The sequence below is a fragment of the Bufo bufo genome, chromosome 2 (assembly GCF_905171765.1).
Source record: "Bufo bufo chromosome 2, aBufBuf1.1, whole genome shotgun sequence".
Classification (NCBI taxonomy): domain Eukaryota; kingdom Metazoa; phylum Chordata; class Amphibia; order Anura; family Bufonidae; genus Bufo; species Bufo bufo.
In genome coordinates, this window is record NC_053390.1 from 453,239,268 (window position 1) to 453,257,913 (window position 18,646).

An 18,646-nucleotide genomic window follows, 5' to 3' on the forward strand; every position below is an offset into this window, starting at 1 on the left:
TTGACAATTCCACCGTGGGTGTGTTTCAAGCACGCCACTCAAAATCACTTTGTGTAAATGCTGCAGTCTATTTTACCAACAATGGGATGGGTTATGTGATCGCAACTACGATGTTTCGAACAATAATTGTCAAGTCTAGAAGGTCATTGTTTAATCATTCACTACCCTCAGAAACAGCTAGTTCGTCGCTCCATTGTACCGATAATCGCTTTGTGTAAAGCTACCTTAAGTAACACACGAGATAAAGTTTAAAAACTACAATATAATCTTAAAGTTTTACGTGCACAACCAGATTTTGCTACACTTAATGAAAAATGCTAATAAATATTAATAAATTGGAACAAACAATTATGGATACTAAAACAACTAAATTTGCAAGAAATCTAATGGGTTATCAGACTGTAAATTATACATGACGTAAAGAAATAAAAACAACAAAATCGATTTTAAAGAAACAGAAAAATAAATGAACTGTAAGTCTCAATCATGTGTAACATTCAGTTAACGACTTCCCATCTGGGCCATTTGCCCCCTTCCTGACCAGGCCTAATTTTGCAAATCTGACATATCTCACTTTATGTGGTAAAAACTTTGGAACGCCTTTACTTATCTAAGTCATACAGAGACGGTTTTCTCGTGACACATTGTACTTCATGATAGTCATAAATTTGAGTCAATATATTTCACCTTTATTTATGAAAAATTCCCAAATTTACCAAACATTTTGAAAAATTCACAATTTTCTAAATTTCTATTTCTCTGCCTTTAAAACAGAAAGTGATACCTCATAAAATATTTATTACTTAACATTCCCTATATGTCTACTTTATGTTGGCATCATTTTGGAAATGTCATTTTATTTTTTTAGGACGTTAGAAGGCTTAGAAGTTTAGAAGCAATTCTTAAAATTTTTAAGAAAATTACCAAAACCCACTTTTTAAGAACCAGTTCAGGTCTGAAGTCACTTTGTGGGGCCTACATAGTGGATACCCCCATAAATGACCCCATTGTAGAAACTACACCCCTCAAGTTACTTAAAACCGATTTTACAAACTTTGTTAACCCTTTAGGCGTTCCACAAGAATTAAAGGAAAATGGAGATCAAATTTTTAAATTTCACTTTTTTGGCAGATTTTGCATTTTAATCCAATTTTTCTTTAACACATCGATGGTTAACAGCCAAACAAAACTCAATATTTATTACCCAGATTCTGCGGTTTACAGAAACACCCCACATGTGGTCATAAACTGCTGTATGGGCACACGGCAGGGCGCAGAAGAAAAGGAACTCCCCATGGTTTTTAGATGCCATGTCCCATTTGAAGCCCCCCTGATGCACCCTTACAGTAGAAAATCCCAAGAAATGACCCCATTTTGGAAACTAGGGGATAAGGTGCCAGTTTTATTGGTACTATTTTTGGGTACATATGATTTTTTGATCATTCATTATAACACTTTATGGGGCAAGGTGACCAAAAAATTGGTTGTTTTAGCACAGTTTTTATTTATTTATTTTTACAGCGTTCACCTGAGGGGTTCGGTCAAGTGACATTTTTATAGAGCAGATTGTTACGGACGTACCTAATATGTATACTTTTTCTTATTTATTTAAGTTTTACACAATAATAGCTTTTTTTATTTTTTTTTTAGTTTTGAAAATACTTTATTTTGAATCATGAGCAGAAAATACAAGAAATACATCCGCCCCACAACAGGGTACTTGGTTCATATTACAAATATCAGGGATGTAAACATATTTAAGTACTGACAGTCATGGGGATAAGGGGGAGAAGAAATTAAAGGGGGGGGAGAAAGAAAAAGGGAGGGGATAGGAATTTCCTACTTTCCTTAACACACTTGTTGAAGAGCTCTGTCTAATTCAGGAGGAGAAGCCTCTATATTTTTTCCATGGGGACCATGTGGCCTCGAACACTTGTGTTCTTTTGGACTCCCACCCTGCAATCTGTTCCATTCTATATAGTGCGTCACATTTCACAGTCCATTGGGAGATGGACGGGGCTCTACAACTCTTCCAATTGAATGCTATTAAAATTCTCGCAGCTGCTAACAATTGGCCAAGCAAGGAGGTAATATTTCTGTTACCTTTCACCTCACCCATTAAGCCTAATAAACACCTTTTTGCTGAGGGGAAAAATTTTACCCCACAAATCTGTGAACAAATTGTGCAAATCTGTGTCCAGTAACTGGAAATCACTGGGCACGTCCACCATATGTGTATTAGGGAACCTTCTGCACCAAGGCACCTCCAGCATCTAGGGTCACAATCTGGGTACATGGTATGTAATCTTTGGGGCGTGTAATACCACCTAGTGATCATTTTGTACAAGTTTTCCTGCAATTTAACGCATCTGGATACCCTGGGTGCATTAGAGCAGATCGGCACAACCTCCCTGTCTGAGAAATGGATATCTAAATCTTTTTCCCACTTACGGATAAAACTATGAGTCAGGTCTGGTCTGGGAAACAAGCACAGAGTACAACTTTGCTACCTTTTTCCCCGGGGGCACCTTGGAGAGTGTCATCTTTTCAAATTGTGTCATAGAAGCAGTTGGAGAAATTTCCTTTTTTCCCAAATATTGTTTAATATACAATTTATGTATAAAGGATATCGATTGCAATTTAGGATGTTTTTCCCAACCCTCAACTAAATGACCCGATGGATCTAATAAATCAACTAACTGGAAGGACAACTCTTTGAGATCCCCTGGCAGAGTGGAGCCAAAGATTCCTCCAGAGCTCCCCAGAATGTCTCTCACCTGAAGCACAGGAGACACCTCGTGGCCTGAAAGTAGCACCTTAGACAAGTCAGAATGCCATATCTTTAAAGTATTTTTCGTCATGAGGCTGAGTGGCTTGATCTGCTGAAGCATATCTCTAGGGGGCGAAAGAAGGAGTGATCTCAGAGGGGTCTTAATATCCCCTGCTTCTGTCAGGATGTCCAGCCTATTATCTGGACACCTAATCCATTCCAAACATCTAGTCCCCTGAATAGCCCTATAATACTCTGCCATATCAGGAAGACCCATCCCCCCTACTCTGTTTGGCTGTATCATTATGGAATGCGGAATGCAGGGTTTGGATTTTTTCCAGAGAAATCTAGAAAAACATTGTCTCAGTTTGGCGAAAAAGGGTTTTGGTAGGTGGATAGGTAGTACTGACATGTAATATAGTATTTTGGGTACCAATACAGACTTAATCAATGTACGTCTTCCAAACCACGAGGTGAAAGGGATGCTCCATGAGTCAATAGTAGCTGAAGTTAACTTGTGAAGATTACTAAAGTTATCTTCAAATAGATCGCATGGATCTGAGGTTATGTTTACCCCTAAAAATTTAATAGAACGCGTTGTCCAGCTATAACCATAATGCTTTTCTAAGGTCGACTGTATTTCTTTACCTGCCGTGACATTTAAAGCTTGAGATTTCGTGGGGTTAATAAGGAAGTTAGACATTGACCCAAACCTTTTGAACAATTCCTGTAAAGCAGGAAGCGCCTCCTTTGGGTTAGTAATAATAACCAAAAGATCATCGGCAAAGGCCGCCAACTGGTGATAGGTGCTTCCCATCCTTATCCCTTTGATTTTATCTTCCTGACGTATTGCTTGAAACAAGCATTCCACCACCAGGATGAAGAGCAAGGGGGACAAGGGGCAACCCTGCCTTGTACCGTTGCCAATCTTAAAGCTGGGGGATAAAGTCCCGTTTACCATTATTCTAGCTGTAGGAGAAGCATACATAGCCATTGTCGCACTAATGAATTGAGGCGGGATCCCAAACTTAGCTAGGGCCAGACGCATAAAAAGCCAATCGATGCGATCGAAAGCCTTCTCTGCGTCTGTCCCCAGGAGGACCAGAGGTATGGCTTTCTCCCTAGCTTGATGTATAATATTGACTATCCTGGTGGTATTCATCCTTCCCTCTCTGCCAGTCACAAATCCCACCTGTTCCGCATTAATCAGATTAGGTAGTAAAGGCTGTAACCTGAGGGCCAGCATTTTGGTATACAGCTTCAGGTCTGCATTTAAAAGCGAAATGGGCTGGTAACTGGCACAAGATGAAGAATCTTTGCCCTCATTTGGCAGGATGGTAATCAGGGCCGACAACATATGCGTCGGAAGTGGGATACCTTTATATACTTCATTGTATACATTAAGCATTCTGGGCAACAGTATAGAGGAGAAGGTGGTGTAATATCCCGATGTTAAACCGTCCGGTCCAGGACACTTGTGTTTAGGGACTGAACTTAATGCCTTGTTAAGTTCTTGCAACGAAAAGGGCTTAGCTAGGGATTGAGCTTGTTCTTGTGAAATAACCGGGAGGCGTAAACCTGAGAGCCACTTTTTAATGTCCTCTGACCTCATTTCACTTTCTGACTCACTACTAGTCTCTCTAAGATTATATAGCGAGCTGTAATAGGTACAGAACTGCTTTGCAATAAGGTCAGTTGACATAAGTGATCTAGCGGATGCATCTTTAATAGAGTGTATATAAGATTTGACTCTACGCTTTTTCAGGCTAGACATCATAAACTTTGATGCCTTGTCTCCATGCGCATAGTATTTAAACTGCGCCGATAAATAAAGTTTGGCCACTCGGTTATTCAGTATGTTCTTAAGCTCCGCCCTCAACTTATTCATTTTATCTAGAACTTCTGATGAAACCTGTTTTTTATGCAGTAATTCCAATGCTTGTATTTGATCTTGCAATAACACAATAGAGGCTTCCCTATTTTTTTTTAATGCGAGTTCAGCGCTATAAAGTGCCCTCTCACTACCGCTTTGTGAGCTTTCCAGACCAGACCCGACGACACATCCCCTGTCTCGTTGAGATTGAGGTATTCTTCCAGATGTTTACGGATACCCAGAACATAGTCATGTTTGCTCAGCAAAAACTCATCTAACCTCCAAGTAAACTGTGTTCTGGGAAGAGACCTGACCCTAACTGTTAAATATACAGGGGAATGATCTGACTGTAGTATATTACCTATTGACGCGTGAGAACAATCTCCCAGAGACCCTGAGGGGACAAACAGGTAGTCTAACCTCTGATACGACGCGTGAGCCACTGAGTAAAATGAATAATCCTTTGAGGTTGGGTTCAAAGCCCTCCAAACATCCACTAATCCCATATCAGCTAATTTTTTCTTCATTCTTCTAATAGTGACTTGGGATAATGAAGAAGAACCTGAAGATGTGTCTAGTAGTGGATTCAAAGCTACATTAATATCGCCCCCTACTACTACTGTACCCTCAACAAAATCTTGCAGTTTAGTTAAAGTTTTTTCTATCCACACTGCTTGCCCTACGTTTGGAGTGTATAAATTGCCTATAGTGATGTTCTGGTTACCTAATGATCCTTTCAAAAATAGAAACCTGCCCTCTTCATCTTGGAGGACTGAACGCACCACCAGCGGAACATTTTTATGAATCGCTATCGAAACCCCTTTCGAGGCCCCAGATGGAGAAGTACTGTGGAACCACTGGTTATAAACCATGTGTGATAGCCGTGGTACATGTTTTCTCTTGAAGTGGGTCTCCTGTAAGAGCGCAATGCTCACTTTTTGTCTATTAGGAAGCTGGCAAATTTGAGTGCGCTTGGGTGGAGCGTTCAGTCCTCTCACATTATAAGTGCACATTTTTAACTCTGCCATATCTTAGATATATTAATCATTACTTGCCCGTAATACATCATGTCTATATTCCTTCGGGGTATCGCTTCGGAAGTAGGAAGGAGGGGTAGAAAAGGGAAAAAAGTAAAAAAAGAGTGAAAACCATACATAACATACATAACATATAAATCTCCTTGAGCATATCAAAGATAAACCTCAATGACCCACTGTCTGGTTATAACAGTGCAATTAAAAGCCTGGAATGCTACTGCGGTCATCAAGAGGGGGTGGAGAGGACCAGAGGAACGGGTCCTAAATGTGAGAACGAGTATAGAAATGTTAATGGTCAGACATATCTATAATATTGCATAACATTCTAAACAGTTATAGATTCATTTTGTGTTAGGGTGAAAGAGAACCCCAGGCGATAGCGCTAATACTAATGCCATACTGGGAACACAAAAATAAACTGTTGTATGGAATTATGCATAGAGAACTAAACTCCCTACCGCCCAGGATGATTAACAACTAACGGGAGTTCAGGCACAGGCTCTGACAAGCCCTAAAGAAAGTCCCACAACAGGTGAGGAACAAAACGAGACTCTTCACTCGATATCCAAGCCTGGTGCATCTATCATGGAATCTCCTGATCTCCTACCCCTGCGGCGGTCCTTCGAATGGGGTACCGGAATCCACGGCTTTACTCCAGGTAAGTCCGGTAAATCGGTCAGGTCCCTCGCTGAATGCCAATTAGGAATGTCCATTGAGCCCACTCCCAGGACATCACATACTAGCGGGATATCTGCCGGAGACCGCACCGTTAATTTTCTGCCTGGTGCATTAATCAGCAATCCAAAAGGATGGAGCCAGCGATAAGTAATGCTCTTGCCTCTAAGCACATCCAGGAGCGGTTTCAACAACCTTCTTTTTTGAAGTGTGATTGGAGATAAATCTTGGAAGATCTGCACCTCTGAGTCTCCAAACGGAATAGCTTTTTTGGATCTGGCCGCTCTCATTATCTGATCCTTAGATAGAAAACTAGATAGTCGGCAAATCACGTCCCTTGGAGGTTCTCCCTGCCTCGGGGGTGGACGCAGGGCTCTATGTATTCTATCCATGGTAAGATCCCCCACAGTATCGGGGCCCACCAGCGCTGTAAACATTTCAGACACCGCTCTCCGCAAGGCTTCAGGCCCTATATCTTCCGGCAGACCTTTCAGTCTGAGATTGTTGCGGCGGCCTCGGTTGTCCTGATCTTCCACCATCTCATACAGGTGATTAATGTGTGCCTGTGTTCTATCTAGGCTACTTGCCACCGCCGCACTATGCAATACGATAGCCTCTTGCTCGTTTTCTACTTCTCCCACTTGCCTGAGATCCCGCTTAAAGTCCTGTAGGTCTTTACGGAGGGGAGAAATAGTGTCTGCCAGAAGATCCTTCATAAACCTCTGCGATATCGGCAGATTTTCTCCTTCTAGCTCCTGCTCATGGTCACTTTCTCTATCGGAGTCTGCAGAAACCTCCGACACTGCAGGGGTTCCCGCTCTCGGCGCCATCTTGGGAGTTTGCTTGCCTCCTGCCGTGCTATGTTTACGGACAAATTTATCCATTTCCCCATGCCCGGAGCCGGGTTTGTTCGGACCCAGAGTGTCCTTAGACCTTTCTCTCAAAGTCTTGCCCATTTTCTAGCTTGTAAACTCTCAGTAGAAACTCGATTTCACAGGACCCAGAGCAGAGCTCACAGCGGCATGTGTATCTCGCTCTGCTGCCAGGCTCCGCCCCCACACAATAATAGCATTTTTGAAACAAAAAAATTATGTTTTAATGTGTCCATGTTCTGAGAGCTATAGTTTTGTTTTTTTTTGAGAGATTTTCGTATGTAGGGGCTCATTTTTTGCGGCATGAGGTGACTGTTTTATTGGTACCATTTTGTGGGACATACGCCTTTTTGATCACTTGGTGTTGCACTTTTTGTGATGTAAAGTGACAAAAATGGCTTTTTTTGACAGTTATTTTATTTTATTTTTTTATGGTGTTTATTGGACTGGTTCGATCATGTGATATATTTATAGAGCCGACCGTCACGGACGCAGCGATACCAAATATGTCTATTGTATTTAATTTTTTCTATTTAAAAAAATAAAAAATATTCCTTACTTGGGGAATTTTTTTTTTTTACATGTGAAACCTTTTATTTTATTTTTTTAACACTTTATTTTTTATTTTTTTATTTTACACTTTTCGTCCCCCATAAGGTCATACAAGACCTCTGGGGGACATTTACTTCACTTTTTTTTTTCACTGTTGATTTCTCCTGTAACTGGGGCTGACATATTTGCCCCAGTTACAGGAGAAATACACCCCACAGAGAGGCTGTACAGCGCAATACAGCGCTGTACAGCCTCAGTGCAGGGCTGATCGAGGTCTCGGAAAGACCTCACACAGCTCCTGCACTCTCCGGTCCCGGCGGTCACATGACTGCCGGGCCAGAACAGAAAGCGCATAGCGCTTCCTGCTCTGTATGCACAGCGCTCAGTGAGCACTGTGTATGCAGCGATCCAGAAGGCAGGGACACCTGGGCGCTGTCCCTGCCTTCTCTAAGGGTTGCCCTGCTGTCACTGACAGCAGGCAATCCGATCAGCAGCTGCACGATTAGCGTGCAGCTGCAGTTTCTAAATGGACGTTCAGGAACGTCCATTCAGAAATAGAGAACCACCTCCCGGACGTTTTTAGTCTATGGGCGGACTGGAGGTGGTTAATCTGAACAACATTCATATTCGGATTTTTTGGACAATGAATTACCAAAATGAAAACATAACAAGCGAATAGTAATCCAAATGGAAATGCAAAAAACTGGAAAATTCCCCCAAATAGGGAGCACATAAGGTTGTGGAACAAGCAGATTAAGAAGGAATAAATATTAGCAACAAGAACATCTACAATACCAGACACAGGAAGTAAAATCAAATAATGAAGATAATGTAGGTGGTCAATACAGTGTATTGAATCTCTTTGCAACCATTATTGAGTTATGAACAACCAAATGTGTTAAAAAAAAGTCTCACTTTTCATCAACAAATAGATTCAACCTGTACAATACTTTAAAAGATGTAAATAGATTCATTTGTGCTCTCACAGTAAGGCCTCTTGCACACGACCGTATACCCTCCGAGACATACGGTCGAGCAGGCCATATGTCCCGGAGAGGCATTGATCGCGCACATAGGAGCGCACAGCATCGTAGATTATAATGATGCTGTGCACGTTAGGCCTCCCGCGGGGCTATTGTCCTGCACTCATATGATCTTATGAGTGCGGAACAATAGCCCCGCCAAAGGCCCCTTGCACACGAACGTATTTTCTTTCCATGTCCGTTCCGTTTTTTTTGCGGACCATATGCAGAACAATTAATTTCAATGGGTCCGCAAAAAAAAAACGGAAAGTACTCTGTGTGCATTCCGTTTACGTATTTCCGTATATCCATTCCACTAAAAGATGAAACTTGTCCTATTATTGTCCGCAAAACGGACAAGGGTAGTACTGTTCTATTAGGGGCCAGCTAAAATATGTAATGCACATGGACGTCATCTGTATTTTTTGCGGATCTCTGCAGAGTCTGAACAAGTACAAATCAATCAGGATCTAAACATAATTGGGTCAACTGAAATACATCTTAAATTGGAATTTTTGGGACAAAGTGATCCTACAAGTAATGGAATTACAGGAGGAGACTATTAATCAGGAAATAGAAATACCATTCCAAATACGACATTCTACCCTATTCAGTCGAGAACAACATGCATGGATGAATACAAAAATGTGGTAGAAAGAATATTATATGACAAAATGTTGGCTTATAACACAAATCTTACTTTTAGGAAGAAACAAGCAATCAAGGAGTTGAAGAATAATAAAAACATAATCATTAAAGGGCTTGTGCAGCCAGTATAAACTGATGACCTATCCTCAGGACAGGTCATCAGTATCTGATGGTTGGGGGTCCAACTCCTGCACCCCCGCTGATCAGCTTTTTGAAGACAACGATTGTACAAAGGCTACTTCCTCTTCAAGATTATACTGTGCTCCTCATCGCTTGCAAGAAGCTAATAATTTGAGAGTCATTAGTTCTAAGCAGGCTAAATATTTTAATGTGTGTTTTCCAGCTTGCCCCATTTTTCATGCTTTGCCAAAACCACTCTAAGAAATATATCCTCCTCCGCTCCGGCCCATAGGAATCGGATCTGTTAGGGCTCATGCACACAAACGTGCGCCGGCCGTGCTCATATTGCGGCCCGCAAAACATATATGGGCCCCAGCCATTTTTGCACCGCATCACGGATGTGGACCCATTCTCTTGAATGGGTCCGCAATCTGGAAGGTCCGGTGCAGAATGGAGTCACGCAACCCCACGTAAGCACTACGGAGTGCTTCCATGGGGTTTCCCTCCGTGCCTCTGCACTGCAAAAAAATAGAACATGTTCTATTTTTTTGCGGTGCAGACGGATCACGGACCCAATGCAAACTGCGGTCCCCAATGTACAGAACAGCCGACCAACAGCTGTGTGCATGAGCCCTTACAGAGGGGATTTGTACATGGCTAGAGGATCTTTTGCAGTCAGTTGTGACCTGATACCAGGTGAAATGAAGGATACTAAGGAGATTTTTTAAAATCATGGATGGAGTACAGTGGAATAATAACTTACAGTGGCTCACATGTGATGTAATGTCCTTATACACTTCGATCACACATTATGGGACTATAATTGCACTTACATATAATCTAGCAAAGTACAAAATTTATTCAATTAAAAGAGTACATTTTGACAGTGACAGATATTCTGATAAAAACTACCATATTTTTTGGACTCTAATACGTACTTTTTTCAAATGGCAGTGTGTCTTATAGTCTGAATGCTAATGACCGCTTCCATTATGGAAGTGGTCATTAGCATGCAGGAGGCATGGGGAGCGGTGAGGGAAGTGTTGGATGGCTGTACTAACCCTCCCTGGTCTTCTTCTGGGCTCCACTCTGCACTGTGTCCTGACTGCATACAGTGACATGATTTAGTGCACGCTTTACGATGTCACGTCACAGTGCAGTGTGGAAGAAGACCAGGGAGCGGTGAGGGCATCTACAGAATGGCAGCGCCATCCAGAGCAAGCGAGGTAAGCTTTTTTTTTTTATGTCGGATCTGAGGTCTGATGGGGGTCCGATCTGAGGTTGATGGGAGTCTGATCTTAAGCTGATGGGAGTCCGATCTAAGACTCATGGGTGTCTGATCTGAGGCTCATGAGGGTCTTATCTGAGGCTCATGGGGGTCTGATATGAGGCTGATGGAGGCTGGCGGGGTCTGATGGAGGTCTGATCTGAGGCTTATGGAGCTTGGAGGTCTGATCTGAGGTCTGATGAAGAATGTTGGTCGGATTTGGGGGTCTGATGAGGATTGGGGGTATGATATGAGGTCTGAATAAAAATATTTTTTTCTTATTTTTCTCTGCTAAATACTAGGTGCGTCTTATAGTCTGAAAATAAGGTAATTATTTTAAGTTTGATCAAGAATACTATTTACAATTACATGGTTGTCCAATAGGGGAAGGAGGGGATTTTTTTTTTTTTTACAACGTGTTATAATAGACAACAAATTAAGGGTATCCAAAAACATTTACACAGGGTAAAAAAATGTTCATTCCAAATCACGACAAGGATATTTTCAATCAAAAAATATTAATAAATATGACAAAACAAAAAAAACTGTAACTTTTACTACATAATACAGCAAACATTATTATGAAATAGTTAACAGAGTTTGTAGGTACTTACCCATATTACTGTATGTCAGGATAGTCAGATACAAAACATTTTAGGAGGCTGTCAGTTTGTGATGAGCCCTTACTTTGGGCAATATTCTGTCCCCTAGTGAATACAATGCAAATACAGATCGTTGTAACAAATTACTTGATTACTGTGGCAACTATCCATGTGGCATGAACAAGTGCCACATGCCTTTTAAATGATAAGCTGCCGTGAGTACAATTTACATCATATTGGATGCACAACTACGAAACTTAAAACTAGAATCAGTGAACTTATTTATGGCACAAAATTAGAATCTAGCTCTCTCAACAAAAATCTTCTCACAGTATCCAAACATGTTAGAGACAAAGTTAGAGGTAATTTGAGATCATTTTGTTTTAAAGGTATAGAAAATGTCCATAATCCAAGGAGAGGAGGTGATTGTAGGTGAAAAATACTAAAACGTGAGGCACACTAGAGACTCACTCTTAAGCCCTATTCACATGACCATGGGCCCACAAAACACTGGCACCAGGATGTATTTCTTGAGATTGTGCACAATCCTGAGTTTTTAATTATGATGGATTAAAAAATAGTTTCTAATTTATTTTGCGAGTGCTGGAATGGAAACACAACTTTGTTAATCCCAAATCTGCACTCCAGCACTGGATGTATTATCCAGGAGCACCACAATCAAGTTTACATTCGGGGAGTTTATGGACTTCAAAACAGGGTGAGAAAATCTCTAATTTTTCACAATTATTGTTCTGTCTGGCTGAAATCCTTCCTGCCCTGATTTTATTTTTTAGGCCTAGGCCCAGAAGTCTGATTGTCTAAGTTCCCATTTGAAGAGGTTGCTTTGCCTTTGACAGATGAGCTTACACAATTTGAAGAATATGTGTATCAAGGACCTCAAATTTTTATGTATAGTAAATATAGCAGTAATATAATTCAATTTTCCATTTTTGCATTTCATTTTTCGCTTCCCGCCTTCCCAGAGCCATAACTTTTGTTTATTTTTTGGTTCAAATAGCTGTATTAAAGCAGTTTTTCTAATGCCACCATTTAATATGGCATATGATGTAGTGGTAAGCAGGGGAAAAGTCCAAATGGGGTGGAATAAAAAAAAAAGCTATTCCGTCACAGTTTTATGGGTTTTGTTTTTACAGTGTTCACTATGAGGTAAAACTGACTTGTGCTCTTTATTCCACAGGTCAATACGATTATGGCGATACCACATATGTATAGTTTTTCTTGTGTTTTAATCCTGAAAAAAGAAAAATTTAAACTAAAAATTATTATTATTTTTTCACCGCCATATTCTGAACCTCATAACTTTTTTATAGTTATGTTTACAGAGATTTGTGATGGCTCAATTTTTGCAGGATGATCTGTAGTTTTTGATAATACCATTTTGGGGTGTGTATGATGTTTTGATAACTTTTTATAAATTTTTGATCACCTTTTTTTAAATATAGTTTAATAGTACTTTCCCTGTTCTTTCTGGGTGTGTTAGCTAGGTTGTCAGATGACCTTGTTACCCTGCTATAACATCCTGTGTACTCTGGGTTTGAGGTAAGTTTGTCTCCAGCTTTGCTGGGTGCAGGTTCCATGCACCTACCTGGGATAATTCCATCTGCCCTGTCTGTGTGGTCACGTAGTGAGACATCAAGGTCACTTTGCTTCTGTGTTTTGTGCAGCTCTGTCTGTTCGCCCATGGACTAACCCCGCATGTGGAACAGATATCTGCTAGTCCAGTTCTATGTCTTGTGTGCAGCTCTGTCTGTTCACCCATGGACTAATTCCCCATGGGGAACAGGCATCTGATAGTCCGAGTCTATGCCTAGGGTGAGAGGGCTCCTGCGTTCTCCGGAGGGAGGAGCATCTAGTCTGTGTGCAGCATGTGGTTCAGGCATCTGCTTGTCTGCCTCTGTTGTGCAGCTCTGCCTGTGACCATCATGTGTCATTCCGCATGGGGTCCAGACATCTGCTTGTCTGCCTGTTTGGGCAGCTCTGTCTGTGACCACCATGCATATAATTTTGCATGGGGTCAAGGCATTTGCTTGTGTTCTGGTTCCCGTTTGTCTTGTGTGAACTGTGTCCTGTGTGGTTGTTTGGGTTCCAGTTCGTGTGCCTGGGTTCCAGTCCTTATGTTTGTATGGACCACTGGTGCTTGCACCGTCAGTCTCTGCAGGTAAGTGGCCAAGTGCACCAGGACCATTCTGGAGGTGTGACCAGTGAGTCCTTGGCTAAGTTCATCCATCAGGGGCTCTTTGAAGACCGGGGCTCACTTAGTCTCTGCCCTCTAGGTTTGGCCCTAAGTCAAACTGTGCACTTTGTCCAGTGGTATTACCTGCCACGGACCCTTACCTGCTGGTCCAGTTTCCTGTCATATCTAGATCTCTGTGAATAAAGTATTCATGTTGGTCTTTGCCTTGTCTGAATGTTTGCCTTGTGTTTGTTTGAGATATGTTCTAGTGGTCAGTAGGAAACTCTCTAAAACATGACAGCCCCGTGTAAACCAACCATAAGCCATTTTGCTCAGAGAATGTAGTGGTTACAGATAATAAAAAAAAAAAAAAAAAAAAAAGGATCTACATATTACTGAAACAAACTGTCTTGTAGAAGTCTAAGGCCTCTTTCACACAAGTGCATATGCAATCCATGTATGATACGTTTTTACCGGAATTCGCTGCTAATGTACACAAATAGGGCTATTAACATGGGCGTGTATTTTCTGTCAGTATTTGAAATCTGCAGCATGACCTAGTTTTGTGCATATTTGCGTCCAAATATGTCTCTTATAGTCTATGGGAGTGCATCAAAAATGCAGGAAGAAAGTAATACACAGATTAATTATGAAGCAATGCTGATGACATTACGGAAGGTATTTCATCCAGAATCCATGCGTATTCCAATTCTGACATGGTGTATTTTCTGAAGATACACAGCTAAACCACATAGCATATACCATAAGTCATATTTCAGTAAAATGCTTAGTCATGTGGAATTTGAAAAGAAAAATTCTGCACAGAAAAACAGGGCATCCTCCTACTGGGAGGGTGCTTGAGCAATAACTTCTAGCTGGCTAGTCCATGCACAATTGTCCTATTTGCCTTCAATTGTACAGATCTCTTCGCTGCCTAAAGTCACCTTTGCCTGTTTCTCATATTGACCCAGTGCTGCCTGCCATGACATTTGTACTGTTTAGTGGATTAAACAAACTCTGCCCAACCGGACCTTGGCTTGTTTCTTGGCTTTCTGTTCAAAAATTGTGAAGGGAATCTTTAACACAAGAGGGGAGGAAGTGGGCTTTAAGCGGTGCCTTAGTGTCACGGCTGAGGATGGGGGAAATCCTCAGCCGTGTGGAGCCCGGTGATGTTACGGCTGCTTGGCCATGAAGACAGGATTAGGGAGCAGGTCACCTCCTAAACGCATCCCTAACCTGACCCTGGCTCCTAGCTACATGAGCCAACCTTGATGGTAGGAGGGCCCATGCTCCGGAACCTAAAAGTCCCTGCTAGCCCTCAAGATGACCCTCACCTAGGAGCTGAGTAAGACAAGCCCACTCCTCCTAGACACGGAGGAGCAGGAGTCTCAACGGCCAAGCTGCAGGAAAAGGGGAGACATAAACAGCTCTATGGATATGGCAGGTGAACAAAGAGTTCCACCTACCTGCCACAGCCTTGCTGACTGGATCCCTGTGTTAGCAGGGTGCAGATCACAAACGCATCCCCACACAGGGACCCAGATCCATAGCTGCACAAAATCACATATAAAACATCACACGGACATCACACATAACTAGAAATAACTTAAAGCGACATTATGGTTATGACCACAGGGGTGGCTCTTACTGGCAGGTAATAAAGACATGAGGCTGCTCTCAGCTAAGCATGGCTGAAGCAACCTGCAGGCCTGCAAAAGCAGTGAGGCTTTATAGGCCAAGAAGCCACACCCCACAGTCGGACACACCCAGTGCACACACACACTAGGAAGGAGATTAACCCTTCCAACACCAGGGAAGGGAAAACACCACTTAAAGGAGACGTGCACACAATAACATAAAAAGGAAGTGCACACATACACCCATAACTCAAAACCGCATGCACAACGTAGCGAGCTGCAATGGCACAGCTCAGCCTGCTACGCTGCCACATACACACTGTTGCCAGCGGCAACCACAGGTGAGGCAAATACCACAGCCCTCACCTGTGATTGAACACCAAAGAAAACCGCTGACAACCGCATGCGGTTCAGGAGTCACGGTCATAGCCATGGCCGTGAGACTTAGCTGACAGCAACTTTTTGTAAAATGGGGAAAATGCCAATAGATGTTTGAGGGGATTAGGGAGGTACGGTAAGATTCCATACCAGCAAACGTGTTTTAAAGATAACTCCTTGCAGATTACCCCACTGCTCCTTGCAGGGTTAGGAGAATATACAGTATTAAGTAGAGATGGGACGGGGGATTCATCGAATCCACGAATCCCTCGAATCTTGTGGGATTCGTGGACTCGAATCCCGACGTAATTTACCTGATACGAATCCGACGAATCTCAGTGGGAGGGACTGGGAGGAGGAGCTGGGGGCCGGTGCGTTCACTGTGCTCCGGCCCCTCCGCTCCAGTACAGTTATAAAATGTGTAATTCTATTAATAATGATTCATGCTGCCCCCTCTGTAGTATAACATTCAATATATCCTACTTACAGGGCTACTGATATTGTAATGCAAGCCGGCCGGGCAGACGAGCGGCAGAGTGACTGACTGACGTCACCTGCCTGCGCCGCCTGCTTCATTCATAAAGTAGGCGGCGCAGGCACGTGACGTCAGTCAGTCACTCTGACGCTCGTCTGCCCGGCCAGCCTGCATTACGATATCAGTAGCCCTGTGAGTAGGATATATTGAATGTTATACTACAGAGGGGGCAGCATGAATCATTATTAATTAAATTACACATTTTATAACTGTACTGGAGCGGCAATGGGGGGTCTGTGGATTACACTGTTAAGGGGTGGGGGGAGGTCTGTGGATGGCACTGTTATGGGGTGGGGGGGTCTGTGGATGGCACTGTTAAGGGGTGGGGGGGTCTGTGGATGGCACTGTTATGGGGTGGGGGGGTCTGTGGATGACACTATTATGGGATGGGGGGGTCTGTGGATGGCACTGTTATGGGGTGGGGGGGGTCTGTGGATGGCACTCTTATAGGATGGGGGGGTCTGTGGATGGCACTGTTATAGGATGGGAGATCTGTGGATGCCAGGGGGAGAGGTGAGAGGCACTATGATACTACTGGCACATTGGAGGGGGAGGCACTATGATACTGGCACATTATGAGGGGAGATGGCACTATGATACTGGCACATTATGGGGGGAGATGGCACTATGATACTGGCACATTATGGGGGGAGGTGGCACTATAATACTGGCACATTATGGGGGAGATGGCACTATGATACTGGCACATTATGGGGGGAGATGGCACTATGATACTGGCACATTATGGGGGAGGTGGCACTATGATACTGGCACATTATGGGGGAGATGGCACTATAATACTGGCACATTGGGGGGGAGATGGCACTATGATACCGGCACATGGGGGGGGGGGGGAGAGAGGCATTCCGCACTTGATACTGGCACATGATTAGGGGGGCATCTATGGGGACACTTACTGGCACATTATTGGGTGACACTGTGGGGCCACTTCTTATTGGCACATTATTGGGGGGCACTATGGGGGCATCTACTGAGGCCACAAAGAAGGGGTATTTTATATGGGGGCTCTGTGTGGTACTAGTATTATCAGGGGTATTATCTGTTTCTGCAGTATAGTATTGGGGAGCACAGCGGAACAGTATTGGGGGTGTTAGGATGATTTGTCCAGAAGATGGGAGGATGATGGAAAAGTAGTGTTAAAGATGTGTGAATTTTATTCTATATTTTTTGTATATCTAGGACTGTAATGAGTTAAACTTTTTCTTCTCCAAGTGCCTCCCCCCCACCCCTCTCTTTGTTTCAAGGCTGGAGAGAAGAGAGGGGGGGGGCAAAGTGCTGCGGGCAGTGTCTGATTTCTCATCTTTTTGCAGGTGTCCCATAGAGTGTGGTGGAGATGCGTAAGCCAATCATATGGCTTGATGATATATATTATTCACTGCCTATAGAGAAGCACCTCTTTGAAGTGTCACATATGACGTATGCAGTATTATTGTTAGAATAGAAGCCATTACAAAATGGCGATGGTAACGAGATGTTTACATTAGTTCACATTCCAAAGTGGTATTCACTGTGCAGATCCAGGTGTATTATCTCCTCTCTCTTATCTCTTCTTCCTTTTTGACCAATGAAACAATGTTTAAGCCTCAGTGAGGACTGCCCTCTTCTGAAGATGTATAATGCGGCTTACCTGATTTAAATAAAATTAGAGATTGCTTTGACCAACTTCTGTGTCAGTGTTCAGTCTCTCAGCCACGAGTGGATATTAACCCCTGGGGGGGTACATTGATCTGGAACACCAGAGTGTATCTAAAATGCCCTAATTTAGGGCGTCTTTATCAAAATGGCGACCACGAAGGGACTCTGAGCGAATGTAGCGTCAAACAGCTGACAAGACGGGCCCCTGAGCTTGACGAACTGCAGAGGGGAGAGGATTGCAACCTCAAAGAAAGGTGAGAAAACTTTTTATCTCATCTGCCTTTCTGCTATTTACTTCGTCATGCGCAGATAGCTCAGTCCGCTGTGGGGTGGTACTGATGTAAGTACAGTAGTCGGCTGTAATGCTGAAAGCTTGGAGTCTATAGAACCAATAGTCTGAAATCATAGATCACTCTGGTGTGTATATGTTTTGTGTGTGTGATTTATGTGAGGAGTGAGTTGAGCACTGACGGTAAAACCACAGACAAAGGGAGGGGACAGTAACCTCCTGGTTTGGAAGGGGGCGCTGTAGCGCCGAGGTGTGGGACAAAGAAACTCCGGCTGACCTGACCAGGGAGATGCTTAGAGCCATATGACCGTTTTGATCTAATGGAAGACTGCAGAGACTACCTGACCTGACCCTAGGAAGATGGTAGAACCTCTCATGACCTTTTTGATCTAATGGAAGACTGCAGAGATTACCTGACCTGACCCCAGGAAGATGCGACAGAGCCCCCGCCTGACCCCTGGTTTTGGGGAAGACGTGCGGGGAGTCCCGGCTGACTAGTCAGACGTGATAGTCAGATTT